A 16,072-nucleotide genomic window follows, 5' to 3' on the forward strand; every position below is an offset into this window, starting at 1 on the left:
GTCGAAGAAAAGTTCCCCAGCAGCCGAGCCCTCGTCGAAAATTTTTTCTTCGGCAGCCGAGCCCTCGTCGAAGAAAAGGTTCCCAGCAGCCGAGCCCTCGTCGAAAATTTTTTCTTCGGCAGCCGAGCCCTCATCAAAGAAAAGGTCCCCGGCAGCCAAGCCCTCGTCGAAGAAAAGGTCCCCGGCAGCCGAGCCCTCGTCGAAGAAAAGGTCCCCGACAGCCGAGCCCTCGTCGAAGAAAAGGTCCCCGGCAGCCAAACCCTCGTTATAAAATTTTTCTTCTGCAGCCGAGCCCTCGTCGAAGAAAAGGTCCCCGGCAGCTGAGCCCTCGTCGAAGAAAAGGTCCCCGGCTGCCGAGCCCTCGTCGAAGAAAAGGTTCCTGGCAGCTGATCCCTCGTCGAAGAAAAGGACACCGGCAGCCGAGCCCTCATCGAAGAAAAGGTCCCCGGCAGCCGAGCCCTCGTCGAAAATTTTTTCTGCGGCATCCGAGCCCTTGTCGAAGAAAAGGTCCCCGGCAGCCGAGCCCTCGTCGAAGAAAAGGTCCCCGGCAGCCGAGCCCTCGTCGAAAATTTTTTCTTCGGCAGCCGAGCCCTCATCGAAGAAAAGGTCCCCGGCAGCCGAGCCCTCGTCGAAAATTTTTTCTGCGGCATCCGAGCCCTTGTCGAAGAAAAGGTCCCCGGCAGCCGAGCCCTCGTCGAAGAAAAGGTTCCCAACAGCCGAGCCCTTATCGAAAATGTTTTCTTCGGCAGCCGAGCCCTCATCAAAGAAAAGGTCCCCGGCAGCCGAGCCCTCGTCGAAGAAAAGGTCCCCGGCAGCCGAGACCTCATCGAAAATTTTTTCTTCGGCAGCCGAGCCCTCATCGAAAATGTTTTCTTCGGCAGCCGAGCCCTCGTCAAAGAAAAGATACCCGGCAGCCGAGCCCTCGTTGAAAAACTTTTTTTTGGCAGCCGAGCCCTCGTCGAAGAAAAGGTCCCCGGTAGCCGAGCCCTCGTCGAAAATTTATTCTTCGGCAGCCGAGCCCTCGTCGAAGAAAAGGTCCCCGGCAGCCGAGCCCTCGTCGAAAATTTTTTCTTCGGCAGCCGAGCCCTCGTCGAAGAAAAGGTCCCCGGCAGCCGAGCGCTCGTCGAAAATTTTTTCTTCGGCAGCCGAGCCCTTGTCGAAGAAAAGGTCCCCGGCAGCCGAGCCCTCATCGAAAATTTTTTCTTCGGCAGCCGAGCCCTGGTCGAAGAAAAGGTACCCGGCAGCCGAGCCCTCGTCGAAGAAAAGGTCCGCGGCAGCCGAGTCCTCGTCGAAGAAAAGGTCTCCGGCAGCCGAGCCCTCGTCGAAAATTTTTTCTTCGGCAGCCGAGCCCTCGTCGAAGAAAAGGTCCCCGGCAGCCGAGCCCTCGTCGAAGAAAAGGTCCGCGGCAGCCGAGCCCTCGTCGAAGAAAAGGTCCCTGGCAGCCGAGCCCTCGTCGAAAATTTTTTCTTCTGCAGCCGAGCCCTCGTCGAAGAAAAGGTCCCCGGCAGCCGAGGCCTCGTCGAAGAAAAGGTCTCCGGCAGCCGAGCACTCGTCGAAAATTTTTTCTTCTGCAGCCGAGCCCTCGTCGAAGAAAAGTTTCCTGGCAGCCGAGCCCTCGTCGAAGAAAAGGTCCGCGGCAGCCGAGCCCTCGTCGAAGAAAAGGTCCCCGGAAGCCGAGCCCTCGTCGAAGAAAAGGTCCCCGGCAGCCGAGCCCTTGTCGAAAATTTTTTCTTCGGCAGCTGAGCCCTCGTCGAAGAAAAGGTCTCCGGCAGCCGAGCGCTCGTCGAAAATTTTTTCTTCAGCAGCTGAGCCCTCGTCGAAGAAAATGTCCCCGGCAGCCGAGCCCTCGTCGAAGAAAAGGTCCCCGGCAGCCGAGCCCTCATCGAAGTAAAGGCCCCCGGCAGCCGAGCCGTCGTCGAAAATTTTTTCTTCGGAAGCTGAGCCCTCGTCGAAGAAAAGGTCTCCGGCAGCCGAGCGCTCGTCGAAAATTTTTTCTTCAGCAGCCGAGCCCTCGTCGAAGAAAAGGTCCCCGGCAGCCGAGCCCTCGTCGAAGAAAAGGTCCCCGGCAGCCGAGCCCTCGTCGAAAATTTTTTCTGCGGCATCCGAGCCCTTTTCGAAGAAAAGGTCCCCGGCAGCCGAGCCCTCGTCGAAGAAAATATTTTCTTCGGCAGCCGAGCCCTCGTCGAAGAAAAGGTCCCCGGCAGCCGAGACCTCGTCGAAAATTTTTTCTTCGGCAGCCGAGCCCTTATCGAAAATGTTTTCTTCGGCAGCCGAGCCCTCGTCAAAGAAAAGGTACCCGGCAGCCGAGCCCTCGTTGAAAAAGTTTTTTTTGGCAGCCGAGCCCTCGTCGAAGAAAAGGTCCCCGGTAGCCGACCCTCGTCGAAAATTTATTCTTCGGCATCCGAGCCCTCGTCGAAGAAAAGGTCCTCGGCAGCCGAGCCCTCGTCGAAGAAAAGGTCCCCGGCAACCGAGCCCTCGTCGAAGAAAAGGTCCCCGGCAGCCGAGCCCTCGCCGAAAATTTTTTCTTTGGCAGCCAAGCCCTCGTCGAAGAAAAGTTCCCCGGCAGCCGAGCCCTCATCGAAAAATTTTTCTTCGGCAGCCGAGCCCTCGTCGAAGAAAAGGTCCCCGGCAGCCGAGCCCTCGCCAAAAATTTTTTCTTCGGCAGCCAAGCACTCGTCGAAGAAAAGTTCCCCGGCAGCTGAGCCCTCGTCGAAAAATTTTTCTTCGGCAGCCGAGCCCTCGTCGAAGAAAAGGTCCCCGGCAGCCGAGCCCTCGTCGAAGAAAAGGTCCCCGGCAGCCGAGCCCTCGTCGAAAATTTTTTCTTCAGTAACCGAGCCCTCGTCGAAGAAAAGGTCCCCGGCAGCCGAGCCCTCATCGAAAATTTTTTCTTCGGCAGCCGAGCCCTCGTCGAAGAAAAGGTCCCCGGCAGCCGAGCCCTCGACGAAAATTTTTTCTTCGGCAGGACAGCCCTCGTCGAAGAAAAGGTCCCCGGCAGCCGAGCCCTCGTCGAAGAAAAAGTCCCCGGCAGCCGAGCCCTCGTCGAAAATTTTTTCTTCGGCAGCTGAGCCCTCGTCGAAGAAAAGGTCCCCGGCAGCCGAGCGCTCGTCGAAAATTTTTTCTTCGGCAGCCGAGCCCTCGTCGAAGAAAAGGTCCCCGGCAGCCGAGCCCTCGTCGAAGAAAAGGTCCCCGGCAGCCGAGCGCTCGTCGAAAATTTTTTCTTCGGCAGCCGAGCCCTTGTCGAAGAAAAGGTCCCCGGCAGCCGAGCCCTCGTCGAAAATTTTTTCTTTGGCAGCCGAGCCCTCGTCGAAGAAAAGGTCCCCGGCAGCGGAGCCCTCCTCGAAGAAAAGGCCCCCGGCAGCCGAGCCCTGGATGAAGAAAAGGTCCTCGGCAGCCGAGCCCTCATCGAAAATTTTTTCTTCGGCAGCCGAGCCCTCGTCGAAGAAAAGGTACCCGGCAGCCGAGCCCTCGTCGAAGAAAAGGTCCGCGGCAGCCGAGCCCTCGTCGAAGAAAAGGTCTCCGGCAGCCGAGTCCTCGTCGAAAATTTTTTCTTCGGCAGCCGAGCCCTCGTCGAAGAAAAGGTTCCCAGCAGCCGAGCCCTCGTCGAAGAAAAGGTCCCCGGCAGCCGAGGCCTCGTCGAAGAGAAGGTCTCCGGCAGCCGAGCCCTCGTCGAAAATTTTTTCTTCGGCAGCCGAGCCCTCGTCGAAGAAAAGTTTCCTGGCAGCCGAGCCCTCGTAGAAGAAAAGGTCCGCGGCAGCCGAGCCCTCGTCGAAGAAAAGTTCCCCAGCAGCCGAGCCCTCGTCGAAAATTTTTTCTTCGGCAGCCGAGCCCTCATCAAAGAAAAGGTCCCCGGCAGCCAAGCCCTCGTCGAAGAAAAGGTCCCCGGCAGCCGAGCCCTCGTCGAAGAAAAGGTCCCCGACAGCCGAGCCCTCGTCGAAGAAAAGGTCCCCGGCAGCCAAACCCTCGTTATAAAATTTTTCTTCTGCAGCCGAGCCCTCGTCGAAGAAAAGGTCCCCGGCAGCTGAGCCCTCGTCGAAGAAAAGGTCCCCGGCTGCCGAGCCCTCGTCGAAGAAAAGGTTCCTGGCAGCTGATCCCTCGTCGAAGAAAAGGACACCGGCAGCCGAGCCCTCATCGAAGAAAAGGTCCCCGGCAGCCGAGCCCTCGTCGAAAATTTTTTCTGCGGCATCCGAGCCCTTGTCGAAGAAAAGGTCCCCGGCAGCCGAGCCCTCGTCGAAGAAAAGGTCCCCGGCAGCCGAGCCCTCGTCGAAAATTTTTTCTTCGGCAGCCGAGCCCTCGACGAAGAAAAGGTTCCCAACAGCCGAGCCCTTATCGAAAATGTTTTCTTCGGCAGCCGAGCCCTCATCAAAGAAAAGGTCCCCGGCAGCCGAGCCCTCGTCGAAGAAAAGGTCCCCGGCAGCCGAGACCTCATCGAAAATTTTTTCTTCGGCAGCCGAGCCCTCATCGAAAATGTTTTCTTCGGCAGCCGAGCCCTCGTCAAAGAAAAGGTACCCGGCAGCCGAGCCCTCGTTGAAAAACTTTTTTTTGGCAGCCGAGACCTCGTCGAAGAAAAGGTCCCCGGCAGCCGAGCCCTCGTCGAAAATTTATTCTTCGGCAGCCGAGCCCTCGTCGAAGAAAAGGTCCCCGGCAGCCGAGCCCTCGTCGAAAATTTTTTCTTCGGCAGCCGAGCCCTCGTCGAAGAAAAGGTCCCCGGCAGCCGAGCGCTCGTCGAAAATTTTTTCTTCGGCAGCCGAGCCCTTGTCGAAGAAAAGGTCCCCGGCAGCCGAGCCCTCATCGAAAATTTTTTCTTCGGCAGCCGAGCCCTGGTCGAAGAAAAGGTACCCGGCAGCCGAGCCCTCGTCGAAGAAAAGGTCCGCGGCAGCCGAGTCCTCGTCGAAGAAAAGGTCTCCGGCAGCCGAGCCCTCGTCGAAAATTTTTTCTTCGGCAGCCGAGCCCTCGTCGAAGAAAAGGTTCCCAGCAGCCGAGCCCTCGTCGAAGAAAAGGTCCGCGGCAGCCGAGCCCTCGTCGAAGAAAAGGTCCCTGGCAGCCGAGCCCTCGTCGAAAATTTTTTCTTCTGCAGCCGAGCCCTCGTCGAAGAAAAGGTCCCCGGCAGCCGAGGCCTCGTCGAAGAAAAGGTCTCCGGCAGCCGAGCACTCGTCGAAAATTTTTTCTTCTGCAGCCGAGCCCTCGTCGAAGAAAAGTTTCCTGGCAGCCGAGCCCTCGTCGAAGAAAAGGTCCGCGGCAGCCGAGCCCTCGTCGAAGAAAAGGTCCCCGGAAGCCGAGCCCTCGTCGAAGAAAAGGTCCCCGGCAGCCGAGCCCTTGTCGAAAATTTTTTCTTCGGCAGCTGAGCCCTCGTCAAAGAAAAGGTCTCCGGCAGCCGAGCGCTCGTCGAAAATTTTTTCTTCAGCAGCTGAGCCCTCGTCGAAGAAAATGTCCCCGGCAGCCGAGCCCTCGTCGAAGAAAAGGTCCCCGGCAGCCGAGCCCTCATCGAAGAAAAGGCCCCCGGCAGCCGAGCCGTTGTCGAAAATTTTTTCTTCGGAAGCTGAGCCCTCGTCGAAGAAAAGGTCTCCGGCAGCCGAGCGCTCGTCGAAAATTTTTTCTTCAGCAGCCGAGCCCTCGTCGAAGAAAAGGTCCCCGGCAGCCGAGCCCTCGTCGAAGAAAAGGTCCCCGGCAGCCGAGCCCTCGTCGAAGAAAAGGTCTCCGGCAGCCGAGCCCTCGTCGAAAATTTTTTCTTCGGCAGCCGAGCCCTCGTCGAAGAAAAGGTCCCCGGCAGACGAGCCCTCGTCGAGGAAAAGGTCCCCGGCAGCCGAGCCCTCGTCAAAGAAAAGGTCCCCGGCAGCCGAGCCCTCATCGAAGAAAAGGTCTCCGGCAGTGGAGCCCTCGTCGAAAATTTTTTCTTCAGAAGCCGAGCCCTCGTCGAAGAAAAGATCCCCGTCTTGCCGAGCCCTCGTCGAAAATATTTTCTTCGGCATCTGAGCCCTCGTCGAAGAAAAGATCCCCGGCAGCCGAGACCTCGTCGAAGAAAAGGTCCCCGGCTGCCGAGCCCTCGTCGAAAATTTTTTCTTCGGCAGCACAGCCCTCGTCGAAGAAAAGGTCCCCGGCAGCCGAGCCCTCGTCGAAGAAAAGGTCCCCGGCAGCCGAGCCCTCGTCGAAAATTTTTTCTTCGGCAGCTGAGCCCTCGTCGAAGAAAAGGTCTCCGGCAGCCGAGCGCTCGTCGAAGAAAAGGTCCCCGGCAGCCGAGCCCTCGTCGAAAATTTTTTCTTCGGAAGCTGAGCCCTCGTCGAAGAAAAGGTCTCCGGCAGCCGAGCGCTCGTCGAAAATTTTTTCTTCAGCAGCCGAGCCCTCGTCGAAGAAAAGGTCCCCGGCAGCCGAGCCCTCGTCGAAGAAAAGGTCCCCGGCAGCCGAGCCCTCGTCGAAGAAAAGGTCTCAGGCAGCCGAGCCCTCGTCGAAAATTTTTTCTTCGGCAGCCGAGCCCTCGTCGAAGAAAAGGTCCCCGGCAGACGAGCCCTCGTCGAGGAAAAGGTCCCCGGCAGCCGAGCCCTCGTCAAAGAAAAGGTCCCCGGCAGCCGAGCCCTCGTCGAAGAAAAGGTCTCCGGCAGTGGAGCCCTCGTCGAAAATATTTTCTTCGGCATCTGAGCCCTCGTCGAAGAAAAGATCCCCGGCAGCCGAGCCCTCGTCGAAGAAAAGGTCCCCGGCTGCCGAGCCCTCGTCGAAAATTTTTTCTTCGGCAGCACAGCCCTCGTCGAAGAAAAGGTCCCCGGCAGCCGAGTCCTCGTCGAAGAAAAGGTCCCCGGCAGCCGAGCCCTCGTCGAAGAAAAGGTCTCCGGCAGCCGAGCCCTCGTCGAAAATTTTTTCTTCGGCAGCCGAGCCCTCGTCGAAGAAAAGGTTCCCAGCAGCCGAGCCCTCGTCGAAGAAAAGGTTCCCAGCAGCCGAGCCCTCGTCGAAGAAAAGGTCCGCGGCAGCCGAGCCCTCGTCGAAGAAAAGGTCCCCGGCAGCCGAGCCCTCGTCGAAGAAAAGGTCCCCGGCAGCCGAGCCCTCGTCGAAAATTTTTTCTTCGGCAGCTGAGCCCTCGTCGAAGAAAAGGTCTCCGGCAGCCGAGCGCTCGTCGAAGAAAAGGTCCCCGGCAGCCGAGCCCTCGTCGAAAATTTTTTCTTCGGAAGCTGAGCCCTCGTCGAAGAAAAGGTCTCCGGCAGCCGAGCGCTCGTCGAAAATTTTTTCTTCAGCAGCCGAGCCCTCGTCGAAGAAAAGGTCCCCGGCAGCCGAGCCCTCGTCGAAGAAAAGGTCCCCGGCAGCCGAGCCCTCGTCGAGGAAAAGGTCCCCGGCAGCCGAGCCCTCGTCAAAGAAAAGGTCCCCGGCAGCCGAGCCCTCGTCGAAGAAAAGGTCTCCGGCAGTGGAGCCCTCGTCGAAAATTTTTTCTTCAGAAGCCGAGCCCTCGTCGAAGAAAAGATCCCCGTCAGCTGAGCCCTCGTCGAAAATATTTTCTTCGGCATCTGAGCCCTCGTCGAAGAAAAGATCCCCGGCAGCCGAGCCCTCGTCGAAGAAAAGGTCCCCGGCTGCCGAGCCCTCGTCAAAAATTTTTTCTTCGGCAGCACAGCCCTCGTCGAAGAAAAGGTCCCCGGCAGCCGAGCCCTCGTCGAAGAAAAGGTCCCCGGCAGCCGAGCCCTCGTCGAAGAAAAGGTCTCCGGCAGCCGAGCCCTCGTCGAAAATTTTTTCTTCGGCAGCCGAGCCCTCGTCGAAGAAAAGGTTCCCAGCAGCCGAGCCCTCGTCGAAGAAAAGGTCCGCGGCAGCCGAGCCCTCGTCGAAGAAAAGGTCCCCGGCAGCCGAGCCCTCGTCGAAAATTTTTTCTTCTGCAGCCGAGCCCTCGTCGTAGAAAAGGTCCCCGGCAGCCGAGGCCTCGTCGAAGAAAAGGTCTCCGGCAGCCGAGCCCTCGTCGAAAATTTTTTCTTCGGCAGCCGAGCCCTCGTCGAAGAAAAGTTTCCTGGCAGCCGAGCCCTCGTCGAAGAAAAGGTCCGCGGCAGCCGAGCCCTCTTCGAAGAAAAGGTACACGGCAGCCGAGCCCTCGTCGAAGAAAAGGTCCCCGGCAGCCGAGCCCTCGTCGATGAAAAGGTCCCCGGCAGCCGAGCCCTCGTCGAAAATTTTTTCTTCGGCAGGTGAGCCCTCGTCGAAGAAAAGGTCTCCGGCAGCCGAGCGCTCGTCGAAAATTTTTTCTTCAGCAGCCGAGCCCTTGTCGAAGAAAAGGTCCCCGGCAGCCGAGCCCTCGTCGAAGAAAAGGTCCCCGGCAGCCGAGCCCTCGTCGAAGAAAAGGTCCCCGGCAGCCGAGCCCTCGTCGAAAATTTTTTCTTCGGAAGCTGAGCCCTCGTCGAAGAAAAGGTCTGTGGCAGCCGAGCGCTCGTCGAAAATTTTTTCTTCGGCAGCCGAGCCCTCGTCGAAGAAAAGGTTCCCAGCAGCCGAGCCCTCGTCGAAGAAAAGGTCCGCGGCAGCCGAGCCCTCGTCGAAGAAAAGGTCCCCGGCAGCCGAGCCCTCGTCGAAAATTTTTTCTTCTGCAGCAGAGCCCTCGTCGACGAAAAGGTCCCCGGCAGCCGAGGCCTCGTCGAAGAAAAGGTCTCCGGCAGCCGAGCCCTCGTCGAAAATTTTTTCTTCGGCAGCCGATCCCTCGTCGAAGAAAAGTTTCCTGGCAGCCGAGCCCTCGTCGAAGAAAAGGTCCGCGGCAGCCGAGCCCTCATCGAAGAAAAGGTCCCCGGCAGCCGAGCCCTCGTCGAAGAAAAGGTCCCCGGCAGCCGAGCCCTCGTCGAAGAAAAGGTCCCCGGCAGCCGAGCCCTCGTCAAAAATTTTTTCTTCGGAAGCTGAGCCCTCGTCGAAGAAAAGGTCTCCGGCAGCCGAGCGCTCGTCGAAAATTTTTTCTTCAGCAGCCGAGCCCTCGTCGAAGAAAAGGTCCCCGGCAGCCGAGCCCTCGTCGAAGAGAAGGTCCCCGGAAGCCGAGCCCTCGTCGAAGAAAAGGTCCCCGGCAGCCGAGCCCTCGTCGAAAATTTTTTCTTCGGCATCTGAGCCCTCGTCGAAGAAAAGATCCCCGGCAGCCGAGCCCTCGTCGAAGAAAAGGTCCCCGGCAGCCGAGCCCTCGTCGAAAATTTTTTCTTCGGCAGCCGAGCCCTTGTCGATGAAAAGGTCCCCCGCAGCGGAGCCCTCGTCTAAGAAAAGGTCCCTGGCAGCCGAGCCCTCGTCGAAGAAAAGGTCCCCGGCAGCTGAGCCCTCGTCGTAAAATTTTTCTTGGGAAGCCGAGCCCTCGTCGAAGAAAAGGTCCCCCGCAGCGGAGCCCTTGTCTAAGAAAAGGTCCCTGGCAGCCGAGCCCTCGTCGAAGAAAAGGTCCCCGGCAGCTGAGCCCTCATTGAAAATTTTTTCTTCAGCAGCCGAGACTTCGTCGAAGAAAAGGTCCCCGGCAGCCGAGCCCTCGTCAAAAATATTTTCTTCAGCAGCCGAGCCCTCGTCGAAGGAAAGGTCCCCGGCAGCCGAGCCCTCTTCGAAGAAAAGGTACACGGCAGCCGAGCCCTCGTTGAAAAACTTTTCTTTGGCAGCCGAGCCCTCGTCGAAGAAAAGGTCCCCGGCAGCCGAGCCCTCGTCGAAAATTTATTCTTCGGCATCCGATCCCTCGTCGAAGAAAAGGTCCCCGGAAGCCGAGCCCTCGTCGAAAATTTTTTCTTCGGCAGCCGAGCCCTCGTCGAAGAAAAGATCCCCGGCAGCCGAGCCCTCGTCGAAGAAAAGGTCCCCGGCAGCCGAGCCCTCGTCAAAGAAAAGGTCCCTGGCATCCTATCCATCGTCGAAAATTTTTTCTTCGGCAGCCGAGCCCTCGTCGAAGAAAAGGTCCCCGGCAGCCGAGCCCTCGTCGACAATATTTTCTTCGGCAGCCGAGCCCTCGTCGAAGAAAAGATTCCCGGCAGCCGAGCCCTCGTCGAAGAAAATGTCCCTGGCAGCCGACCCCTCGTTGAAAATTGTTTCTTCGGCAGCCGAGCCCTCGTCGAAGAAAAGGTCCCCGGCAGCCGAGCCCTCGTCGAAAATTTTTTCTTCGGCAGCCGAGCCCTCGTCGAAGAAAAGGTCCCCGGCAGCCGAGCCCTCGTCGAAGAAAATGTCACCGGGCAGCCGAGACCTCGTCGAAAATTTTTTCTTCGGCAGCCGAGCCCTCATCGAAAATGTTTTCTTCGGCAGCCGAGCCCTCGTCGAAGAAAAGGTCCCCGGCAGCCGAGTTTTCGTCGAAGAAAAGGTACCCGGCAGCCGAGCCCTCGTTGAAAAACTTTTCTTCGGCAGCCGAGCCCTCGTCGAAGAAAAGGCACCCGGCAGCCGAGCCGTGGTAGAAGAAAAAGTCCCCGGCAGCCGAGCCCTCATCGAAGAAAAGGTCCCCGGCAGCCAAGCCCTCATCAAAGAAAAGGTCCCCGGCAGCCGAATTTTCGTCGAAGAAAAGGTCCCCGGCAGCCGAGCCCTCGTCGAAAATTTTTTCTTCGGCAGCCGAGCCCTCGTCGAAGAAAAGGTCCCTGGCAGCCGAGCCCTCGTCGAAGAAAAGGTCACGGGCAGCTGAGACCTCGTCGAAAATTTTTTCTTCGGCAGCCGAGCCCTCATCGAAAATGTTTTCTTCGGCAGCCGAGCCCTCGTCGAAGAAAAGGTCCCCGGCAGCCGTGCCCTAGTTGAAAATTTTTTCTTCGGCAGCCGAGCCCTCGTCGAAGAAAAGGTCCCCGGCAGCCGAGCCCTCGTCGAAGAAGAAGTGCCCGGTAGCCGAGCCCTAGTCGAAGAAAAGGTACCTGGCAGCCGAGCCCTCGTCGAAGAAAAGTTCCCCGGCAGCCGAGCCCTCGTCGAAAATTTTTTCTTTGGCAGCAGAGCCCTCGTCGAACAAAAAGGTCCCCGGCAGCCGAGCCCTCGTCGAAGAAAAGGTCCCCGGCAGCTGATCCCTCGTCGAAGAAAAGGTCCCCGGCAGCCGAGCCCTCATCGAAGAAAAGGTCCCCGGCAGCCAAGCCCTCATCAAAGAAAAGGTACCCGGCAGCCGAGGCCTCGTCGAAGAAAAGGCTCCGGCAGCTGAGCCCTCGTCATAAAATTTTTCTTCAGCAGCCGAGCCCTCGTCGAAGAAAAGGTCCCCGGCAGCCGAGCCCTCGTCGAAAATTTTTTCTTCGGCAGCCGAGCCCTCGTCGAAGAAAAGGTCCCAGGAAGCCGAGCCCTCGTCGAAGAAAAGGTCCCCAGAAGCCGAGCCCTCGTCAAAGAAAAGGTACCCGGCAGCCGAGCCCTCGTCGACAAATTTTTCTTTGTCAGCCGAGCCGTCGTCGAAGAAAAGGTCCCCGGCAGCCGAGCCCTCGTCGAAAATTTTTTCTTCGGCAGCCGAGCCCTCGTCGAAGAAAATGTCCCCGGCAGCCGAGCCCTCGTCGAAAAATTTTTCTTCGGCAGCCGAGCCCTCGTCGAGGAAAAGGTCCCCGGCAGCCGAGCCCTCGTCGAAGAAAAGGTCCCCGGCAGCCGAGCCCTCGTCGAAGAAAAGGTCTCCGGCAGCGGAGCCCTCGTCGAAAATTTTTTCTTCAGAAGCCGAGCCCTCGTCGAAGAAAAGATCCCCGTCAGCCGAGCCCTCGTCGAAAATATTTTCTTCGGCATCTTAGCCCTCGTCGAAGAAAAGATCCCCGGCAGCCGAGCCCTCGTCGAAGAAAAGGTCCCCGGCTGCCGAGCCCTCGTCGAAAATTTTTTCTTCGGCAGCCGAGCCCTTGTCGATGAAAAGGTCCCCCGCAGCGGAGCCCTCGTCTAAGAAAAGGTCCCTGGCAGCCGAGCCCTCGTCGAAGAAAAGGTCCCCGGCAGCTGAGCCCTCGTCGTAAAATTTTTCTTCGGCAGCCGAGCCCTCGTCGAAGAAAAGGTCCCCCGCAGCGGAGCCCTTGTCTAAGAAAAGGTCCCTGGCAGCCGAGCCCTCGTCGAAGAAAAGGTCCCCGGCAGCTGAGCCCTCATTGAAAATTTTTTCTTCAGCAGCCGAGACTTCGTCGAAGAAAAGGTCTACTGCAGCCGAGCCCTCGTCGAAGAAAAGGTCCCCGGCAGCCGAGCCCTCGTCGAAAATATTTTCTTCAGCAGCCGAGCCCTCGTCGAAGGAAAGGTCCCCGGCAGCCGAGCCCTCTTCGAAGAAAAGGTACACGGCAGCCGAGCCCTCGTTGAAAAACTTTTCTTTGGTAGCCGAGCCCTCGTCGAAGAAAAGGTCCCCGGCAGCCGAGCCCTCGTCGAAAATTTATTCTTCGGCATCCGAGCCCTCGTCGAAGAAAAGGTCCCCGGCAGCCGAGCCCTCGTCGAAAATTTTTTCTTCGGCAGCCGAGCCCTCGTCGAAGAAAAGATCCCCGGCAGCCGAGCCCTCGTCGAAGAAAAGGTCCCCGGCAGCCGAGCCCTCGTCAAAGAAAAGGTCCCTGGCATCCTATCCATCGTCGAAAATTTTTTCTTCGGCAGCCGAGCCCTCGTCGAAGAAAAGGTCCCCGGCAGCCGAGCCCTCGTCGACAATATTTTCTTCGGCAGCCGAGCCCTCGTCGAAGAAAAGATCCCCGGCAGCCGAGCCCTCGTCGAAGAAAATGTCCCTGGCAGCCGACCCCTCGTTGAAAATTGTTTCTTCGGCAGCCGAGCCCTCCTCGAAGAAAAGGTCCCCGGCAGCCGAGACCTCGTCGAAAATTTTTTCTTCGGCAGCCGAGCCCTCGTCGAAGAAAAGGTCCCCGGCAGCCGAGCCCTCGTCGAAGAAAATGTCACCGGGCAGCCGAGACCTCGTCGAAAATTTTTTCTTCGGCAGCCGAGCCCTCATCGAAAATGTTTTCTTCGGCAGCCGAGCCCTCGTCGAAGAAAAGGTCCCCGGCAGCCGAGTTTTCGTCGAAGAAAAGGTCCCCGGCAGCCGAGCCCTCGTCGAAGAAAAGGTCCCCGGCAGCCGAGCCCTCGTCGAAGAAAAGGTCCCCGGCAGCCGAGCCCTCATCGAAGATAAGGTACCCGGCAGCCGAGCCCTCGTCATAAAATTTTTCTTCAGCAGCCGAGCCGTCGTCGAAGAAAAGGTCCCCGGCAGCCGAGCCCTCGTCAAAAATTTTTTCTTCGGCAGCCGAGCCCTCGTCGAAGAAAAGGTCCCCGGAAGCCGAGCCCTCGTCGAAGAAAAGGTCCCCAGAAGCCGAGCCTTTGTCAAAGAATAGGTCCCCGGCAGCCGAGCCCTCGTCGACAAATTTTTATTTGTCAGCCGAGCCGTCGTCGAAGAAAAGGTCCCCGGCAGCCGAGCCCTCGTCGAAAAAAAGGTCCCCGGCAGCCGAGCCCTCGTCGAAAATTTTTTCTCGGCAGCCGAGCCCTCGTCGAAGAAAAGATCCCCGGAAGCCGAGCCCTCGTCGAAGAAAAGGTCCCCAGAAGCCGAGCCTTTGTCAAAGAATAGGTCCCCGGCAGCCGAGCCCTCGTCGACAAATTTTTATTTGTCAGCCGAGCCGTCGTCGAAGAAAAGGTCCCCGGCAGCCGAGCCCTCGTCGAAAAAAAGGTCCCCGGCAGCCGAGCCCTCGTCGAAAATTTTTTCTCGGCAGCCGAGCCCTCGTCGAAGAAAAGGTCCCCGGCAGCCGAGCCCTCGTCGATGAAAAGGTCCCCGGCAGCCGAGCCCTCGTCGAAAATTTTTTCTTCGGCAGGTGAGCCCTCGTCGAAGAAAAGGTCTCCGGAAGCCGAGCGCTCGTCGAAAATTTTTTCTTCAGCAGCCGAGCCCTTGTCGAAGAAAAGGTCCCCGGCAGCCGAGCCCTCGTCGAAGAAAAGGTCCCCGGCAGCCGAGCCCTCGTCGAAGAAAAGGTCCCCGGCAGCCGAGCCCTCGTCGAAAATTTTTTCTTCGGAAGCTGAGCCCTCGTCGAAGAAAAGGTCTGTGGCAGCCGAGCGCTCGTCGAAAATTTTTTCTTCGGCAGCCGAGCCCTCGTCGAAGAAAAGGTTCCCAGCAGCCGAGCCCTCGTCGAAGAAAAGGTCCGCGGCAGCCGAGCCCTCGTCGAAGAAAAGGTCCCCGGCAGCCGAGCCCTCGTCGAAAATTTTTTCTTCTGCAGCCGAGCCCTCGTCGAAGAAAAGGTCCCCGGCAGCCGAGGCCTCGTCGAAGAAAAGGTCTCCGGCAGCCGAGCCCTCGTCGAAAATTTTTTCTTCGGCAGCCGATCCCTCGTCGAAGAAAAGTTTCCTGGCAGCCGAGCCCTCGTCGAAGAAAAGGTCCGCGGCAGCCGAGCCCTCATCGAAGAAAAGGTCCCCGGCAGCCGAGCCCTCGTCGAAAAAAAGGTCCCCGGCAGCCGAGCCCTCGTCGAAGAAAAGGTCCCCGGCAGCCGAGCCCTCGTCAAAAATTTTTTCTTCGGAAGCTGAGCCCTCGTCGAAGAAAAGGTCTCCGGCAGCCGAGCGCTCGTCGAAAATTTTTTCTTCAGCAGCCGAGCCCTCGTCGAAGAAAAGGTCCCCGGCAGCCGAGCCCTCGTCGAAGAGAAGGTCCCCGGAAGCCGAGCCCTCGTCGAAGAAAAGGTCCCCGGCAGCCGAGCCCTCGTCGAAAATTTTTTCTTCGGCATCTGAGCCCTCGTCGAAGAAAAGATCCCCGGCAGCCGAGCCCTCGTCGAAGAAAAGGTCCCCGGCAGCCGAGCCCTCGTCGAAAATTTTTTCTTCGGCAGCCGAGCCCTTGTCGATGAAAAGGTCCCCCGCAGCGGAGCCCTCGTCTAAGAAAAGGTCCCTGGCAGCCGAGCCCTCGTCGAAGAAAAGGTCCCCGGCAGCTGAGCCCTCGTCGTAAAATTTTTCTTGGGAAGCCGAGCCCTCGTCGAAGAAAAGGTCCCCCGCAGCGGAGCCCTTGTCTAAGAAAAGGTCCCTGGCAGCCGAGCCCTCGTCGAAGAAAAGGTCCCCGGCAGCTGAGCCCTCATTGAAAATTTTTTCTTCAGCAGCCGAGACTTCGTCGAAGAAAAGGTCCCCGGCAGCCGAGCCCTCGTCAAAAATATTTTCTTCAGCAGCCGAGCCCTCGTCGAAGGAAAGGTCCCCGGCAGCCGAGCCCTCTTCGAAGAAAAGGTACACGGCAGCCGAGCCCTCGTTGAAAAACTTTTCTTTGGCAGCCGAGCCCTCGTCGAAGAAAAGGTCCCCGGCAGCCGAGCCCTCGTCGAAAATTTATTCTTCGGCATCCGATCCCTCGTCGAAGAAAAGGTCCCCGGAAGCCGAGCCCTCGTCGAAAATTTTTTCTTCGGCAGCCGAGCCCTCGTCGAAGAAAAGATCCCCGGCAGCCGAGCCCTCGTCGAAGAAAAGGTCCCCGGCAGCCGAGCCCTCGTCAAAGAAAAGGTCCCTGGCATCCTATCCATCGTCGAAAATTTTTTCTTCGGCAGCCGAGCCCTCGTCGAAGAAAAGGTCCCCGGCAGCCGAGCCCTCGTCGACAATATTTTCTTCGGCAGCCGAGCCCTCGTCGAAGAAAAGATTCCCGGCAGCCGAGCCCTCGTCGAAGAAAATGTCCCTGGCAGCCGACCCCTCGTTGAAAATTGTTTCTTCGGCAGCCGAGCCCTCGTCGAAGAAAAGGTCCCCGGCAGCCGAGCCCTCGTCGAAAATTTTTTCTTCGGCAGCCGAGCCCTCGTCGAAGAAAAGGTCCCCGGCAGCCGAGCCCTCGTCGAAGAAAATGTCACCGGGCAGCCGAGACCTCGTCGAAAATTTTTTCTTCGGCAGCCGAGCCCTCATCGAAAATGTTTTCTTCGGCAGCCGAGCCCTCGTCGAAGAAAAGGTCCCCGGCAGCCGAGTTTTCGTCGAAGAAAAGGTACCCGGCAGCCGAGCCCTCGTTGAAAAACTTTTCTTCGGCAGCCGAGCCCTCGTCGAAGAAAAGGCACCCGGCAGCCGAGCCGTGGTAGAAGAAAAAGTCCCCGGCAGCCGAGCCCTCATCGAAGAAAAGGTCCCCGGCAGCCAAGCCCTCATCAAAGAAAAGGTCCCCGGCAGCCGAATTTTCGTCGAAGAAAAGGTCCCCGGCAGCCGAGCCCTCGTCGAAAATTTTTTCTTCGGCAGCCGAGCCCTCGTCGAAGAAAAGGTCCCTGGCAGCCGAGCCCTCGTCGAAGAAAAGGTCACGGGCAGCTGAGACCTCGTCGAAAATTTTTTCTTCGGCAGCCGAGCC

This window comes from Harpia harpyja, chromosome 2, assembly GCF_026419915.1.
Source record: "Harpia harpyja isolate bHarHar1 chromosome 2, bHarHar1 primary haplotype, whole genome shotgun sequence".
NCBI lineage: Eukaryota > Metazoa > Chordata > Aves > Accipitriformes > Accipitridae > Harpia > Harpia harpyja.